Here is a 15,160-nt window from a genome sequence, read left to right as displayed (position 1 = left end):
CATTACCTGTGTTTTATTGACTATGCAAAGGCATTCGACTCTGTGGATCATAACAAATTATGGATAACGTTGTGAAGAATGGGAATTCCAGAACACTTAATTGTGCTCATGAGAAACCTTTACATAGATCAAGAGGCAGTTGTTTGGACAGAACAAGAGGATACTGATTGGTTTAAAGTCAGGAAAGGTGTGCATCAGGGTGGTATCCTTTCACCATACCTATTCAATCTGTATGCCAAGCAAATAAACCGAGAAGCTGGACTATATGAAGAAGAATGGGGCATCAGGATTGGAGGAAGACTCATTAACAACCTGCATTATGCAGATGATGCGACCTTCCTTGCTGAAAGTGAAGAGGATTTGAAGCACTTACTAATGAAGATCAAAGACGACAGCCTTCAGTATGGACTGCACCTGAACATAAAGAAAACAAAAATACTCGCAACTGGACCAATGAGCAACATCATGATAAACGGAGATAAGACTGAAGTTGTCAAGGATTTCATTTTACTTGGACCCACAATCAACGCCCATGGAAATAGCAGTCAAGAAATCAAATGATGCATTGCATTGGGTAAGTCTGCTGCAAAGGAGCTCTTAAAAGTGCTGAAAAGCAAAGATGTCACCTTGAAGACTAAGGTGCACCTGACCCAAGCCATGGTATTTTCAATTGCATCATATGCATGTGAAAGCTGGACAATGAACAAGGAAGACCAAAGAAGAATTGACACCTTTGAATTGTGGTATTGGTGAAGAATATTGAATATACCATGGACTGCCAAAAGAACGAGCAAACCTGTCTTGAAAGAAGTACAACCAGAATGCTCCTTAGAAGCAAGGATGGCGAAACTACGTCTTACATACTTTGGACATGTTGTCAGGAGGGATCAATCCCTGGAGAAGGACATCATGCTTGGCAAAGGACAGGGTCAGCGGAAAAGAGGAAGACCCTAGATGAGGTGGATTGACACAGTGGCTGCAACAATGAGTTCAAGCATAACATCGATTGTAAGGATGGTGCAGGTCTGGGCAGTGTTTCTTTCTATTGTGCACAGGGTCACTATGAGTCAGAACTGACTCGACAGCACCTAACAACAACAACAACAATTTCAATGAGGGAAAGCCTGCTTTGTCCAGGCCACTCTTTAAGTCAACTCTCTTCCTTGCTGGACTTCAATCCACTGAGGGAATCTGAAGAAAAAGTGTGAGGACCACACTTTCACTCAGGCCTGCCTCAGGAAAACTCTCCTCCAGGTTTTGATTGTGACTGTACCTCAAGGCCTCTCCCAGCAAGCTGCCTCCACATCTTCCTATGTCAGGGAAAGAGGGCACTTGAGCTTACAGGTTAGTATTGGATTGTTGTTGTCATTGTATGCCATTGAGTTGACTCCAGCTCTTGGAGACCCTACAGGACAGAGCATAATTGCCTCATAGGGTTTCCTAGGCTGCAGGTTGCCATGTCTTTTCTCCCACAGAGCCACTGGTGGATTAAGACAGGTAAGCAGGCAACCACAAGGAAGTATGATAATTGAGGAGTGCTAAAAAAAAAAAAAAAAAGTTTTTTTTTTTTAATCAGCACACACACGAAGTGTATATAACAGTCATGAAAGGTAGTCAAATAGGACTCCAACAGTTTAAGCCCACTTCTGAGTTTAAAAAGCTGAAAATGAGTTTGACTTAAAATGGGCAATGTCAATCAAATGTGCATATTTAAGTTAGAATTTCTGACTGCCTTAAGAAAATAAGAAATAGGTTCAAAGATATTTTAGAGAGTCAAGAAATACCCTCCTTATATGGGTATTTCAGAATTCATGAATAAATCCATACAAAACTTTATTATATTCTTTCTCTTAACCTTTGTAGGCTGAAGAAATAATTAATGATCCAGGAAATATACCCATTCCTCACTTATCGACATGGTTAGGTTCCAAGAACCAGGTCATATGCAAAAATCTGTATTATGCAAAAATGGAGGATGACCACATCGGATCACAAAATGGAGGATGACTACATCATTACCTAACTGCCAAATTACATCATTACATAACTACCAAATTATATCATTACGTAACTGCCAAGCAACTGAGAATCATGGTCAGGGAAGGTGACATATAACCTTAACCATCACAGACAGCATTACTCTTGCCTTATACCTTGGCATTCATTGCTGGATGTACATTGTTAACGAGCAAAATGGTGGGATAGTAGATTTTTAACTATTGTTGTAAATGCAAAATGTTGGTTTATGAGATAGTTGATAAGTGAGGAGTGGGTGTATAAAAAACATACCTGAACACAGAAAAAATGAAAATCCTCACAACCGGACCAACAAACAACATCATGAAAAATGAAGAAAAGATTGAAGTTGTCAAGGATTTCATTTTACTTGGATCCACAATCAACACCCATGGAAGTAACAGTCAAGAAATCAAATGGTGTACTGTATTGGGAAAATCTGCTACAAAAGACCTCTTTAAAGTTCTAAAAAAGAAGCTGTCACTTTGATGACCAAAGTGAGCCTGACCCAAACCATGGTCTTGTCAATCACCTCATATGCAATGCAAAAGGTGGACAATGAAAAAAGAAGACAGAAGAATGGACACATTTGAATTGTGGTGTTGACAAAGAATATTGAATACACCATGGACTTCTAGAAGAATGAACAAATCTGTCCTAGGATGAATAGAAGCAAGGATGGCAAAACTTTGTCTTGCTTACTTTGGACACTTTATCAGCAAAGATTACCCACTAGGAAAGGATACCATCTTTGGTAAAGTAGAGGGTCAGAGAAAACCTCAATAGATAGATTGATACAGTAGCCTCAACAATGGGCTCAAATGTATCAAAAATCATGAAGATGGCACAGGACCAGGCAATGTTTCATTCTGTTATATATAAGGTTGTCATGAGTAGGGGCTGACTGGATGGCAACTAACAACAATAGGAAATACAGCTGAAGAAATAATGTAGAATATTTAAAAAATTAAGAAATATGGAAAAAAGAATAAAGAATACAACATTATCTAAACACCTGAAGAATGTAGGAGATATATTTGAATCATAATGGCTGTAAATTTTCCAAACCCCCCAGAAGTAAGAAAGTGTTTTCGGTGCATCCCAACCATAGTAAGTGACAAGACATCTATGCCGAGACATCAAAGCAAAACTGCTTAACTAAAAAGACTCAGAGAAAATTATAAAATGATCCAGAGGAAAAAAAGCACATCATCTACAAACGAACAGTAGTTAGAGTAATACCAGGAGTGGAAACCAGAAGATTATTCAATAATATCTTTGAAATACTGAGAGACAATAACTATTACCCCATAATTGTATACCCAGAAAACTTACCTCTCTGGAATGATGGTAAAATAAAAAACATTTCCTGAATATAAACATAATTACCACCAAGAGACCTTCATTAAAGGCAGTGGTAAGCCTGTTCTTCAAGAAGAACGTGCTTTCAGAAGAATGGTCTGAGATGTAAAAAGAATGCTGAGCATATACAATGATAAACATACACATATGTCCAACCATTTAAAATAATTAAAATAATGCCTAATGTGTGGCCTTTTAAAAAAGACAGAAGTAAGATACTGGAGGAAAGCAGCCTGTAAGCTAGGGAGTGGAGGCCATACCTTAAGTGTTCTAACATTACTGTATTTTTACACAAATAACATGTGCCTTCAACATTTGTTTGCTAACTACATCCTCCCCCCAACCCGTGACATACTTTTGTAAGTACACTATGCTAATTTTTATTTTACAGCAGCATGTAAAAAAAAAAAATTGGCATTTCAAGGCTTATGAAAATACCTCACAGGGGGAGGGCATGGTTGGCAAACAAACATAGAAGGCACACGTTATTTACATAAAAATATAGTAACACATTGTCTAAATTTAGATTTTATTAAGAAAATTATGCATAGTAAAAGTTCAAGAGTAATGACTAAAAGAACAGAAGCAACAGTATAAATTCCAGAAAAAGAGAGAAAAAAACAGAATAAGCAAAAAACAATTTAAAATGACAATAAGTAAGAAAAATGGCTATAAGAGAAACAAATAGAAGTTAAAGTAATAAGGTAGAAATAAGTTCAAATATATCAGTGATCACAAGCAATGTGAATAGGTTAAATTTTCCCCCAATACAGAATACATATGATTAAAAAAAGTTTATATTCTGTTTTCAAGACATCCACCCCCACCACAAAAAAAAAAAAAAGGAGGTGTGAAAATATTGAAGTAAAAGATTCAAAATGTATTACAGGAAAACACAAAACAAAAAAATAAAAATTGAGTAGTTACATGACTATCAGACTAAAAAATAGACTTTAAACAAAAAAACAATTTAGGGAAAGAAATGATCAACACATGAAGATAAAATTTTAGTCACCAGAAAGATGGTATGATTCTGATTTTTTATACCTAGTTAAATTATCTGAAAATATGTAAGCCAAAAATTTATGTAGCTGAGAGAAACAGGTAAATCTACTAACACAGGTGACTTCTTTGCAAAGGTGTCACCTTGAACACTAAGATGTGCCTGACCCAAGCCATGGTGTTTTCATTTGCCTCATATGCATGTGAAAGCTGGATGATGAAGAAGGAAGACCGAAGAACAACTGATGCCTTTGAATTGTGGTGCTGGCGAAGAACATTAAATATACCATGGACTGCCAAAAAACGAGCAAATCTGTCTTGGAAGAAGTACAACCAGAATGCTCCTTAGAAGGAGGGATTAGTCTCTGGAGGACATCATACTTGGTAAAGTAGAGGGTCAGCGAAAAAGAGGAAGACCCTCAAGGAGACGGACTGACAAAGTGGCTGCAACAATGGGCTCATGCATAACGATGATTGTGAGGATGGCACAGGACTGGGCAGTGTTTCGTTCTGTTGTACATAGGGCCACATTGAGTTAGAACCAACTCGACAGCACCTAACAACAACAACAACCATCATAGTGGGATATTTCAGCTCAGTTCCATCATTTACTGATATGTGAAGTTGACCAAAAAATAAATAAAAACAAGAAGACACATATACATAAACACACATACATATGCTGATATGTACACATATCAGCTCAGTTAATGATCTTGATATTATGAACACACAGAGCTCTGCAACCAAAATTTAGAGTATATTCACTCTTTTACAGCACTCCTGGAATCTTTACAAAAATTCATCGTACATTAATCATAAAGTATGTCTCAACCATATCATACACATCTTTTGTTCTTTCCATAATACAATTAAGTTGAAGTTAAGTATTGTCATGGATTGAATTATGTCCCCCAAAAAACATGTGTTTCAATTTGGCTGGGCCATGAGTCCCAGTATTGTGTGATTGTCCTCCATTTTGTGATTGTAATTTTATGTTGAGAGGATTAGGATGGGATTATAACACCACCCTTACTCAGGTCACCTCCCTGATTCAGTGTAAAGGGAGTTTCTCTGGGTGCGGCCTGCACTACCTTTTATCTCTGAAGAGATAAAAGGAAACGGAAGCAAGCAGAGAGTCAGGGACCTCATACCACCGAGAAAGCAATGCCAGGTGCAGAGCGCATCCTTTGGACCTGGGGTCCCTGTGTCTGAGAAGCTCCTCGACCACAGGAAGATTGAGGACAAGGACTTTCCTCCAGAGCCTATAGAGAGGGAAAGCCTTCCCCTGGAGGTGACACCCTGAATTTGTACTTTTAGCCTACTTTACCGTGAGAAAATAAATTTCTGTTTGTTACTGCCATTCACTTGTGGTATTTCTGTTATAGCAGCACTAGATGGCTAAGACAAATATAAAAAATAAATGTAAAAAATTGTACATACAGGTAGTCCCCAACGAACGATGGGGTTCTGTTCCAAAGACTCGGTCGTAAGTCGATTCTGACATAAGTCAAATACTCTTCTTTTATTTAGTTTTCATTATTTCTGCCTTTTATTGTCAGTATCTTTATACATACCATCTTTGAATATCTGCGAGTGAATATCTGAGAATTGATGACATCATCAAATTACAACAATATGTAGCATATACTACTAATGATCATATGCACACACACACACAAAAAAACAGATGGGCATAAATGCCATTCATTACAACTTGAATACGTCATTAAGTCTGGGACCACCTGCATTTAAAAACTTTAAATACTTCAAAATAATACTTCAATCAAAGAATAAATCCCAGTGGGAATTTAAACATTCTAACGGTAAAGAAAATCCTACAGAAAAATTGTCTGAGACATAGTGGAATTAGTTCTTAGAGGGACATTGATACACTTACACATTTCTTTGAGAAAAAAATGAGTTGAATGCCAAGCTTAAGTTAGAAAAAGAACAAACTAAAACCAAAGAACTGAGAAATAAGGAGATAATACAGATAAGAGAACTGTATAAAATGAGACAGAAAGATATGATACATTAAACTAACAAATAAAAAACTGTTATTTGAAAAGATTAATAAAAATTAGTGAATCTTTTGTGATTGTACAATGAAAACAGAAAGAAGACACAAATAAATGATAAAAAAGGAAAAGATGATCATAACCACAAATAGGTCAGAGTTCAAATGGTATGACTATATTATAAGAAACTTTATGTCAGCAATTTTGAAAGCTCAGATAAATAAAAAAATTCTTAGAAAAATATAACTTAGAAAATTGACTCGAGAAGAAATGTCATGACTGTATTTTCCTATAGCATTTAAAGAATTAAATAGTTATATTTAAGTATATTTAAGTAGTTATATAAAGAATTAAATACTTATAAATGTTCATATAAAGAAACACCCCAAAAATGCTTCAGAAATGTTCTACCAAATTTTGAAAGATCATTCTAATCTTACACAAACTTTTCCAGGAGAAAAGCCTGTAATACACTCCATATAATTTTGTGAGGCCACTCTAACTTAGAAACCAAAATCAGGCTAAAAAAAAGATTAGTATAGGAGAGAAAATAAAACAGTCTTTCTCATGAACAGAGGAATGAAATAATAAAGTATCAGTAAACAGAATTTTGTATATAAATATGTGTATGTATAAACCAAACCAAATCAGTTGCCCAGTTGATTCCAACTCATAGCAGCCCTATGTGTGTCAGAGTAAAACTGTGCTCCATAGGGTTTCCAATGGCTGTAATCTTTCAGGAGTAGATCACCAGGGCCTTTATTCTGAGGCACCTCTGGGAGGATTCAAATAGTCAATTGTTTGATAAATAATCAAGTGCTTAACCATTTGCATCACTCATGGATTCCATGTACGTAAAAATAAATGCATTTATCCTCTATGGACAGGCAGATTTTATCCCAGGAATGTAAGGGTAATTTCACCTCAGAAAATCTAAAAATGTAATTTTCTACATTAACAGGCAAAAAAAAAAAAAAAGCAAGTACTCATCTCAAAAACATAAGAAAAGCATTTGATCAAATTTAACACTATTCATTATAAACACTGCTAGCTAGAAGCAAAGGATGTTTTCCTTATGATAAAGGGTATCTACCAAAAACCAACAGCAAACATTATTCTTGTTAAGAAAACATTAGAATAATTGCCTTTAAAATTAAGAATAAGAACAGATGCCCACTATCACAACTTCTATTCAGTAGTTTACAGGATGTCCTAGCACAAAACTATCATTATATAGAAATGACATGTTTATGTAGAAAATCTAAGTGAACGTACAAATTATTAGAAATAATATTAGAAATAACAAGAGTTTAGCAAGATGACTGACTATGCAATCGATATGCAAATAAAAATTGCATTTATATATACAAGCTATATCTAGAAAATGTAATTATGAAATGTCATTTAGAATATCAAATAATGACAGTGAAACTGTAGACATAGTACTAGTACTTTAACATAGAATCAAAAGATCTAGAAAAGGAGGGTGAGGCCAAGATGGTGGAATAGACAGATGCTTCCGGTGAGCCCTCTTCCAACAAAGACCCAAAAAAACAAGTGAAATGAGTATATTTATGACACGCTAGGAGCCCCCTGAACATCAAACGCAAAGTTAGAAAATGAACTGAGCGGCAGGGGGAGGAAGTGACGGTTCAGAAGCGGAGAGAAGATACAGGCTTGAACAGTCGGGAGCCCTCAGGCACCGTTCCTGGGAGCAGCTGTGGCAGGCTGATACTAGCGTTTGGCTGCAGTTTCCTCAGGTAGACACAGCCAGCCACATAGCCTACTCATACCTCTGGAATCAGAGAAGAACGGCTTTCTTAGCAAAACTAAGTATTTGTGTATATTTTACTGCGCCACCTGCCCCCATGCCGGCTTCAGTGGCTGTTGATTTCCCTCGGCCTGAGATAGGCCCTGTTGAGTGCCTAGAGCCATGCTTCTGGCCTTGGAGAAGGAATACATTCATAATTGGGGGAAGAGATAATTTGCCAGCTCCACTAACTTCGGGAGCTCAGGACAGAAGTGGCTCCTGTCCAGGCATTAACAGTCTGTGGACTTTGAGTACCTTTCCCCCCTGCATGGACCTGTGTGGACCTATTTCAGAAGAAAAGGCTCTTGTTGGCAGACTACATCTGTTTCAGCTGTGTGGTGCAGAGGAGGGTGTTTGACGTTTGACATCACTTTGCCTATTAAACAGGGTCAAAAAAAAATTTTTTTTTCACCTACCCACATCAGGGGTCTAAGGACTGGTGCCACCAATCAGGTCGCCCAGCCACCCATGACAGGGGTACAAGGTTAACTAGTACCTCCCACTCCTTACACCCCAAAATATTGGGTGCCCATGATTCATCTGCAGAACCCACCCACCTGTACACTCTAGGGAATAGGGACATGCTTTACTCAGAGACATTTGGGGGATGATTCTCAGTCTCCTGCCTTGTTCACAGCATGACCCCCTGCTGCAACCAGATCTCACTAACTACACCAATCACCCCTGCCCCTCTAAGACTGTAGGACAGAGCCTGTACCATACACTTGATGACCAGCTACCTGGACACCTGAACTGAATTCATATAAGAAAACTGAATGGACTCCTAGACTGATACACCCGATAACAGCACTGACCATCTGGTGACAGGACGTCAGCGCTCCAAAGGCGAAAATAATCAAGCTAGATCACTCAAGCAACCCATTCGGGCATATCAAAACAAAACAAAGCAAGAAGCTAAGGTACAGTAAGCAAACATAAAATAAACTAATACAATAACTTCTAGATGGCTCAGAGACAACAGTCAATATCAAGTCACATAAAGAAACGGACCATGATCACCTCAACAAGCTCTCAAAACAAAGAATCAAGGGATCTTGTAGATGAGAGTGCCTTCCTGGAATTACCAAATGCAGAACACAAAAGATTAATACACAGAACCCTTCAAGACATCAGGAAAGAAATCAGGCAATACACAGAACAAGCCAAGGAACACACAGATACAGCAGTTGAAGAAATTAAAAAGGTTATTCAGGAACATAACGAAAAATTTAATAAGGCGGAAAAATCCATAGACAGACAGCAATCAGAAATTCAGAAGATTAACAATAAAATTACATAAGCAGACAACTGACTAGAAGTCAGAGGCGCACAACTGAGCAAGTGGAAGGCAGAATTTCTGAAATTGAAGATAAAGAACTTGGCACCAATATATTTGAAGAAAACTCAGATAAAAGAATTTTAAAAAATGAAGAAGTCTTAAGAATCACGTAGGACTCTATCAAGAGAAATAACTTACGAGTGACTGGAGTTCCAGAACAGGGAGGGATAATAAAAAATACAGAGAGAACTGTTGAAGATTTGTTGGCAGAAAACTTCCCTGATATCGTGAAAGATGAGAAGATATCTATCTAAGATGCTCATCAAACTCCATATAAGGTAGATTTTAAAAGGAAGTCACTAAGACATATTATAATCAAACTTGCAAAACCAAAGATAAAAAGAGAATTTTAAGAGCAGCTAGGGACAAATGAAAAGTCACCTACAAAGGAGAGTCAATAAGAATAAGCTTGTACTACTCGGCAGAAACCGTGTAGGCAAGAAGGCAATGGGATGACTTATATAAAGCACTGAAGGAAAAAAACCGCCACCCGAGAATCATATATCCAGCAAAACTGTCTCTCAAATATGACAGTGAAATTAGGATATTCCCAGATAAACAGAAGTTTAAGGATTTCATAAAAAACCAAACCAAAACTACAAGAAATACTAAAGGGAGTTCTTTGATTAGAAAATCAATGATATCAGGTATCAACCCAAGACTAGAACACTGGACAGAGCAATCAGATGTCAACCCAGACAGGGAAATCACACAAATAAATCAAGAGAAAAAAACACTCAAAACAGGGAAACAGTGATGTTATTATGTAAAAGAAGACAACATTAAAACAATAAAGAGGGACTAACAAATGTAGTCATAGATCTTTCATATGGAGGGGAAGATAAGGCGATACAAAGAAATAAAAGTTAGGTTTAAATTTAGAAAAATAGGGGTAAATATTAAGGTAAACACAAAAGAGACAAACTATCCTACACATCAAAATAAAATATAAGAAAAAAATAGAGACTCAGCAGAAACAAAATCAACAACAACAAATATGAGGAAAAGACAATATATAAACTACTCAGCACATAAAGTCAAGTGGGAAAAAGAAACTGTCAACAACACAAAAAAAGGCATCAAAATGATAGCACTAAATTCATACTTATCCATAATTACACTGAATGTAAAGGACTAAATGTACCAATAAAGAGACAGAGAGTGGCAGAGTGGATTAAAAAATATGATCCATCTATACGCTGCCTACAAGAGACACACCTTAGACTTAGAGACACAAACAAACTGAAATCAAAGAATGGAAAAAAATATATCAAGCAAACAACAATCAAAAAAGAGCAAGAGTGGCAATATTAATTTCTGACAAAATAGACTTTAAAGTTAAATCTATCATAAAGGACAAAGAAGGACACTATATAATGATTAAAGGGACAATATACCAGAAGGATATAATCATATTAAATATTTATGCACCCAATGACCCAAGGGCTGCAGATACATAAAACAAACTCTATCAGCATTGAAAAGTGAGATAGACAGCTCCACAACAATAGTAGGAGACTTCAATATACCACTTTTGGTGAAGGACAGGACATCCAGAAAGAAGCTCAATAAAGACACTGAAGATCTAAATGCCACTGTCAACCAACTTGACCTCACAGACATATACAGAACACTCCAACCAACAGCAGCCAAGTATACTTTCTTTTCTAGTGCACATGGAACATTCTTTAGAATAGACCACATACTAGGTTATAAAGCAAGCCTTAGCAGAATCCTTAACTTTGAAATATTACAAAGCATCTTCTCTGATCATACAGCCATAAAAGTAGAAATCAATAACAGAAAACGCAGGGAAAAGAAATCAACCACTTGGAAACTGAACAATACCCTGCTCAAAAAAGATTGGATTATAGAAGACATTAAGGATGGAATAAAGAAATTCTGAGAATCCAATGAGAATGAAAACACTTCCTATCAGAACCTTTGGGACACAATGAAAGCAGTGTTCAGAGGTCAATTTGTATCAATAAATGCATACATCCAAAAAGAAGAAAGGGCCCAAATCAAAGAATTATCTCTACAACTTGAACAAATAGAGAGCAACAAAAGAAACCCACAGGCACCAGAAGAAAACAAATAATAAAAATTAGAGCAGAATAAAATGAAATAGAAAAACAATCAAAAGAATTAACAAGACCAAAAGCTGGTTCTTCAAAAAAATTAACAAAATTGATAAACGATTGGCCAAACTGACAGAAGAAAAACAGGAGAGGAATTAAATAACCTGAATAAGAAATGAGATGGGTGATATTACAACAGACCCAACTGAAATTAAGGGAATCATATCAGATTACTATGAAAAATTGTACTCTAGCAAATTTGAAAACCTAGAAGAAATGGATGAAGCCTAAGATACACACTACCTACCTAAACTAACACAAACAGAGGTAGAACAACTAAATAGACCCATAAGAAAAGAAGAGATTGAAAAGGTAATCAAAAAACTCCTAACAAAAAAAAAGCCCTGGCCTGGACGGCTTCAGTGCAGAGTTCTACCAAACGTTCAAAGAAGAATTAACACCATTACTACTAAAGGTATTTCAGAGCATAGAAAATGATGGAATACTCCCAAACTCATTCTATGAAGTCAGCATATCCCTGCCCCATGGGGTTTTGTAGGCTGTAATCTTTATGGGAGCAGATCACCAGGTCTTTCTCCCATGGAGTCGCTGGTAGGTTCAAACTTCCAACCTTCCAGTTAGCAGCTGAGTGCTTAACTAATACACCACCAGGGCTCCTTCAAGAGAAGTCTAGGTAGATTCAATTGATCTAATTTATACTACCAATTACTAAAATACAATCATTGCAATAAAATTTGTGACAACAGTAATATATAGTACCCCTTTACTGAAAAAAAAAAAAAAATTCAAGGTTTTTGTACAGAGACTTTAAAAGGGAATATTTTGATTTCAAGGGAACAGTAAAGTTTTACAAATATATTCTAGGATTTGTTCACACCTCATTTATCATGTGGGTAACTGGAATAAGAAGGATTAGGAGTGAGAAAGAAAGGAAATAACAAAGACATTGCCAACTGATGTTTGATTAGAATAAAGATGAAATAACACTATACTTTTAACATAAGTCAACAGAAAATTACTAAGCTCTCCCAGCAATATTTTGGTGCACATCTATTTCATAAAGAATTGTCTAAATACTGAAAACACCATCTACCGAAGTGTAAAAGGGAGTCAACAGTTAATCTATGATTAGTAGATTATCAATAGTTGGAATACCGTGATGCTAATTTTCAGAGAACAGACACATGAATATTATTAAACTCCACTACAAGTTAAATATTCAAAAAGGGTTGTGACTTTATGATATGAAATAGTCCTTGACTTTCATAATTCTTAAGCACTTTCTTTTATCATTTTGCTGATGTATGTTCTATTTTAAAATCAGAAGGATAATGGATATGCTTCTTACACTGTAAATTAGGTTTTACATCGGAGCCTTGTCAGCGCCACCGATAGACTGACCTGACAGTGGTCCTGCCTCTGCAGCTGTCCTTCATGTCTGCTTTTCAAGGAGGTAGGGTCAGTCTTAAGGAAAGTGCCAGAGATTGCTGAATCCCTCAGGAAACATCTTAGGACAGTAATAACATTTACTGCAAGCCATAATCGTTTTATGTTCTCTCTAACAGCTTAAAAGCAGAGCTATACTTTGCTGTCACATGTATTTTTATTAATCAAGGGCATTTAAGGTTTGAATGGATATGGTAAATTTGAAAGTCTGGATACTTCTGATTTGTGTGAGGCCAGTCCTAAAATTTAGAAAAATAGAGAACCTGTCAGGGTCAGTAAGCGGTTTCATTAAACCAGAGCTGATACGCACTTTTGTGGATTTTCTTTAGTTAAATATATCCCTAACAGTCATCAAGGAGAAAACCCGGCACATTCCGTGTAATTACAGAGATAATATAATGCACATACCTGGTAAATGAGTATAAGTACTTCACATCGGGGCATAAATCAGGGTCACATTTTGCTGTAAAACAATATTGTAATCAAAGCAACAGAGTTCCTATCAGAACGAAAAGTAAAGACTGTGTCTGAAAAATGCAAAACTAATCTGCTTCCTAAATTGGTTACTCACTGCTCTACATGTAAAATGGATTTTTGAGTAGGGTATCCTTAGAATGCAACAAAGTACAAATAGTAACTTATTCACACATTGTATAATCGTTGTCATGATGAAAAGGTCATGAAGTCAAAATCCTTGGGTGTCCCTGACACACTGAGCTGTATTAAAACCAAAAAGTTAATAGTTTTAAAAAGTATTTTTAAAAACACCTATATGCTCATGACCTTGTAAGCTAAAACCACAAATAAAACAATAAAAAGAAAGGAAATCACAGGTCCCTCACAATCCCTTCTCCTTAACACTGCAAAAGGCTGCCCAAAGGGGAACGGGAATGAAGTCCAAGCTCCTTTGTATGGAAGTTAATATCCTAAGTGATCCATCATAAATGAGCCTTCTAGCCGCAGTTCTAAAATTTTCCACCGAAAAATTTTCCACAGCTGTATCTTACATAACTTCTTGGCTTTTTTTTTTTTTTTCACAGTGTTTCTTTGGCTTGGGGTGAACTTATGCTCAGCCTATTCAAGTATTTCTTGGTCTTTAAGACCCTTCAAATACCACATCCATCACGAAGCTCCCAGTCTCTTACTCCCATGTTTCTGGTGCCATTAAGTTGATGTATTCATTTAGTAATTATTTGCTGAGAACTTGCTAAATGCCAGTTAATATCTTTAAGTACCAGTGATACATAAATGCATATGACAGCCAAGTTCTCCAACCACACAGAGTTTTTTGTTTGTTTCTAGTATCTCTAAAGACACTGTAAAGAAGATAAGGAGTCCTGAGTCCTGCAAACAGTTAATGCCAGGCAGCTGACTGAAAAGGTGAAGTGTTCCAGTCTACCCGGGGGAAAGGCCTAGTGATCTACTTCCAAAAAATTCTGATTCCTTCTAATGAAGCCATTGTAAACCCTCTGTAGCAAAGTTCTACTCTGACACACATGGGGTCCCCATGAGTTGGAATAGACTGGATGGCAAGTGGTTTAGTTCTGAGTTTAAAGTAGATAAGGCTAGTGTCATTCAGACAAGCTTCTGAAATTTCCCTTAGTGAGTGTTTTATTTTAGAAAATTCACTTAACGCTTTTCAGTTTCCCCACAATATAAAACTGAGATGATACCGTCTAATATGTGAAGTTGTTATATTAAAAGAGAAATAATTAGAACAGGGCTTAGCACACATAAGGTAGTGAGATGAAAAACAATCACTCAAAACCCAAACCTCCTACAGTTTCTATAGTATATATATATATATATAGGGAAAAGGGTAATTCGTATTAGTGGGAAAATAAATCTTGACACTGCTCCTTTCTATTTAAAGTGAACAGAAAAAGGAAAGACAATTTTTAAAAAAAGCTTCTACAAGTTCATCTGTATTCCTAAAGGGTAAGACCCAGTTAAGGCACTTTTTTCAGGAGTGCGAAAAATAAATAAATAAATAGTCTTTGCATATGAAGAGCTGGACCCAGGCAGCAAGATGAAATGGGGTGCTAAATGGCTCTGCTTTGGT

At 36.5% G+C, this 15,160-nt stretch overlaps 1 protein-coding gene across 3 annotated transcripts in view; it reads right to left on the bottom strand.

The window, feature by feature from the left end:
- Nucleotides 1–15,160, bottom strand: part of PACRG (parkin coregulated) — a 601,449-nt gene that overhangs the window by 550,745 nt on the left and 35,544 nt on the right. The gene's annotated exons all lie outside the window — the stretch shown is intronic.

This window comes from Elephas maximus, chromosome 1 (genome assembly GCF_024166365.1).
Source record: "Elephas maximus indicus isolate mEleMax1 chromosome 1, mEleMax1 primary haplotype, whole genome shotgun sequence".
Classification (NCBI taxonomy): Eukaryota; Metazoa; Chordata; class Mammalia; order Proboscidea; family Elephantidae; genus Elephas; species Elephas maximus.
This window is presented reverse-complemented; position numbering and strand designations above follow the sequence as displayed.